Consider the following 5,071-nt stretch of genomic DNA (forward strand, 5'->3'; position numbering starts at 1 on the left):
ACTGATAAGTAGCTGAAAACCTTTTTTTGGGCTAAGGGAATGGTGACTTTACTAAAATTCCTTTAAACTGTGAAATATACTTGGGGAGGTTTGGATGCTTGAAAAGAAGAACCTTATTTTTGCCTTGGAGAAAATAAGAGCTCTCTGTTCTGGGACTGAAAAGTGAACAGAGACATTTAATAGAGAAGGAGATGACTTTTGTGCCTCGGTGAATGAAACTCTCTCTGTCTTGGGACTGGAATAGAGACAGAGACATTTGATAGTGAAGAAGATAAAGAGAATCTTGTTTTTCAGCAGCCTGCCTTTAAAAGTACTAGCCCATGTGTGTAACATAACCCATTGCACAGCTCTGAAAGGACTGTGACAGAATGGGAGGAAAAATCATAATCTGCAATATTTTTTCCCGGGCGGATGTGAATTGTGAAGGTAAAAGACGCCCCCTAAGCCAGAACCAAAAAGGGACTTTTTTCTCTGTTGCCTTTTAATCTGCAATAAAACTGCTACTAGTCACTAGCAACGTTAATCTATTATATCCTATGGTACCTACAATTAGAGTTAATCTTCAAGCATTTAAACCATTAAAAACTGCTCAATATATATATTCAAAACCAGCTATTAATTTATAAAGACTTTTGCCAGCAGGAAAATGGTTGTAATCCCAACAGGAATCCTCCAGATAGGAAAATTGAAAAAATTAGCAGACTACCTCATCATTACAGAAGAGCCTCTTATTTCTGGGGAAAAGAAGAAGATATGAAAGCTTGAATGAAATTTGGCTGTTACCATGCCCTGGAAAGAGTTCGAGCAAAGTTACCTAGGTCAAGAAAACAGAGTATAACCATGGCTATCAGCTTCTTATACACAGAGGCAGATTCAAAATTATTTGGTTAAATGAAATGCTAAATTTACTTTACTTTCTGGGCTTTCTTAGAATTGTTATTTTTTAGATAAGCCTAGGTATTGCATAGGAAATTAGCACTGGGCCTTATGTGCTTTGTAAGACAAAGAACAAGGAACTCTGAAAGTTCAAAGGTTAAAAATATTCTATATGGAATGTACAAAATCTAAAGAAGAGGAGTATAGTAGATCTTAATGACGCAGGATATTTATACTCTGGCTTTATGAAGAGGTATCAAATTCTTATGTCCACAAAAGAGGAAGAAGAAAAGTAGATTAATATTTCTGTATGCAAAAAATAAAACTCCAGAAAAACTCCAGAGAACAACTTTTTCTCATTAGGAATAAACTACTTCAAGCATTCAAACAACACAGCTATAGCACAACAAGGAGAAAGGAATCTTTTTTTTTTTTTTTTACATATTTGTTTGTTTTGACCTATTTTAGCATTAAAACACAACTTTTTTCTTTCCTCTTATTGCAGCTGACTATGTGTAGCAAGACTAAGAAGAACTCCAGCCTATGGCAGTTTATCTATAACCCCCAAAATGATAAATTTAAATGACAGTCACAGTACCCTTTCCAGAATATAAAACATAAGGTTCATATTCAATTTCAAAATTCTAAACATTAAACTGTGAACAACTTGGTTTTGTTTCTAAATTCACACAATGGGAAAAATGAAGATACAATGACTACAGTACATAATCTTTTCTGAATAAATCAGCCTCATCTCAATAACTACCAAGGGGGACTTGGTCAGAATGACTTTTTCACTAGCACAACTCCCTCAATAACATCACAAACAGCAGATAGATGGCCAGTACCAACAGTAAGGAAGGTATCTTGGCCACAAAAGTACAGTTATTAGTGTGTGGAAATGTTCTCACTCCTGCAGTTTCTGACGTGAAAAAATACAAATACTTTTCTAAATAATTATAGAAAATTAAATTTTGTAGTGCAAGCCTGCTCTTGCTAGCTGGTCCAATGTACAAATTAACAAGGTCACTATTTTAAGCAGGCCACTCAGTCAGAATTAAATTTTTAAAAAACAAATCTTAGCTGGTGTTTCATTTCAATTTCTTAGGACAGTAATTCTGCTTACTCATGTTTATCACACACTAATATCCAGAATGTAAGACTTAAAAGTATGAATAAAGAGTAGATAAGCCATGAATTTAATTGCATGGGAGGCAGGCACACTAAACTGGATTTGTCCAAATCAGCAGAGTCATAATTCCAGGCCAATGCTGGCTTAATATCAGATCTTAGAAAAGTCTGCTCATAATGGTTAGTTAGGGGAATAATTTCAAGTATCTAAATGAAGAATGAAAGCTCCTTTGGAAACTATTGTTGAAGTACATTGCAGTACCATTGGTTATGCTGTAGTTGTCTGCTTCTGGTATATAATGTGAATAATTTGGTTTGTTCATTTTTTCTTTGCTTTTAGAAGTTACTAAAAAGTGCATCTCCAGAACAAAGACTAAAATTATAGCCATTATGTATCATTGACCCCCAGGTCATAAAATATGCAAATCTGTTTATATATATGTCACATATTTACATTTAGTATACATATACATATATACATATATAACAAATTTGTTACATGTACATAGACAGACATAATATATATAATATTTTATAAAATATTTTCAAACTTAGAAAATAAACTGGTAATGTGTAATTTATAAATACAAGCATTGATTATTTTCCTAATATAGTATTTTTTCACCACTGCAAACGAATAGCATTGAACCATAAGCCCAGATATTATAGGACACTTTAATTCAGAGGATTTTTTTTACATTATTTTAAAACATTTTAGTATTATTTGCGTGACACTTGTTCTCTGATTTTGTTGGTGTGATGCTGCTTAGAATCAGTTAAAAAATACCCCACAGAAGTTGTCATTATCCTTCTCCTTTATAACCTGAAATATTTGCACTGCTGTATACCTGCTGCTTCTCAGGCATCACAGCAGAAATTAACTTCACATCATGCTTTATCTACACACCTCCACATCACCTAATTTGTCTGAATGAGACCTTGAAGAGACCATACCAAGAATTAAGGTTCTGTAAAAATACACATATTTAATAGATCTGAAAATTATTAATTACTGTGAATTAATAGACCCATTGACCTATCTGAGAAATCTGGGACTGTGCTAACAAGTAAAGCAAGTTTATAAGTAGCTTTAGCTTTGCAGAGCAGCACTTAGCCCACTCATGCATAGTCTGTGTATAGAAGTTTAAGCAGAAAGGTGTGTTAACTTGCAAGATAAAATTTAATTTTAATTTTGCTATTTGTGTTGTAAGATCTTTAGTGTAGTAGGACAGAGATATCTAAAGTAAGATGCTTATACAACTAATTTTCTTTTGATTTCATAGTTTGGCTAGTTCTCAACAATAATACAATACAGATATTCACTGCATAATTCAAAGATATTACTGTGTTCCATCATGCATGGTAAATTAAAATATTCCATTAACTAAACAAATTTCTGGTGTCATAAATCAAAGCACACTAAGTAAATCACAGTAAGTGAAAACAGAATTGCAATTACATCACATTGATTAAAGAGAAACTAGAAATAGTAAGATTTATCATATTTAACGGGCAGAGATTATTATGAAACACACAGTTTTGAGATTTGGACTTTTCTGATCTTTATATTCTTTTTCTGAATTGCATGTATAGTGTTTCTTCACTTCAAGGCATTATCAACCCAAAGGAAGACATTTTTAAATTTAAAAGTTTGCAAACTATTTCCAAAGCAGGTTATTGCACAGTGTAGAAAACATGTATCAGGATAACAGAATCATAGTCACATAATGGTAGTAAAGAATGCCTGTTAAAAGAAGTTATATTAACATGTTTTGTGGATACTCCAGTCCTACTTTGTGCTCTATAAAACAAACACAGCAAAGTAGGAAGCTTTTACTCAGCAGAGCAGCATGATGACTTACAGAACCATTTAGGCTGTTGTATGGGTGCATCTCTGGAGAGAACATTAATAGCAGAGTGCACCTAAATCAACCAATCAAACTGAACATTGTAGTTGGACCATACAACAGTATTTGTGTTCATCAACATATTTTAATGCAATTTACATATGGATATTTAAATGTGCAAATGAGTTCTTAGTCTCATCTCTTTGTTCTGGGTGCATATCTTCTTACACAGGTCTGATAAATACTGGAGGATTGCAGTATTTGTAATGCAAAAATCTGACTTATGACATGTTGACTTATTAAATAACAGCATCCATTACTTTTGTTCTCAAAATTGTTGCTAAAATGAGCAGATGGGAAATCTGTTTGGTGGGTTGGTTTCAGTAAGTCTCAGGAGTCATGTTTTAAAATTTTGGTTTGAAGTGTTGAGAAACATTACTTGTTAGGTTTCTGAGCTGTTCAGTTGAAATCTACTTCAGGTAAGGAGTTTGTCATAGCCTTTTTTTGTTAGATATTTATAAGCTCCTGCAAACTTTTATGACATTAGCCTTAGCCATGTGTTTTTTAATGATGTGTGTTTCAAGATCTTCCTGAGAGTTTTAGGCCTGAATTTCCTCATTATTTTCTGTATTTCCCTCATATTCTCTTTGTCTCTCCTATGTACCTTGCCAGCACAGCTGGGAAATGCCCAATATTTCTTTGTTAAAAGCTGTTTTCAATAGTTTAGAATTGTCCCACACTTTATTATTAAAATTAAACTATTCATTTCAACTTGCCAGCCTTATTGAAAATTGTATTTTATATAAATTTATTATATATTTTTATTTTTACTTATAAAAATATTTATTTTAATTTATTTATAATTTTTTTATTTATTATATAAATCTGGCCATACTTTAGAACAGGATTAAGGGAAGCAACCTTGTTTTCTCTACATAACTGCTAACATTTATTTAATAAATTTAAATATAATTAGGATTAAAACCTGAAATTTGGTGCCTTTCAGTAGCTCTCCTCTGTGAAAAATCTGTCAACATCTGTGAATTATAAGCCTGAATATTCTGTTTGCAAAAATCATTGAAAATCTTTCATGACTGCATAGCAGGTCTTAAAAAAAAAAAAATCTACCATGAATACACCTTGCTAATCTCAAGATTCATTGTATAGCCACCATATCTGCTAGATGACTAAGCATTCTTTTCTGTAAGTCAGTAATT

Source organism: Oenanthe melanoleuca, chromosome Z, assembly GCF_029582105.1.
Source record: "Oenanthe melanoleuca isolate GR-GAL-2019-014 chromosome Z, OMel1.0, whole genome shotgun sequence".
Taxonomy (NCBI): domain Eukaryota; kingdom Metazoa; phylum Chordata; class Aves; order Passeriformes; family Muscicapidae; genus Oenanthe; species Oenanthe melanoleuca.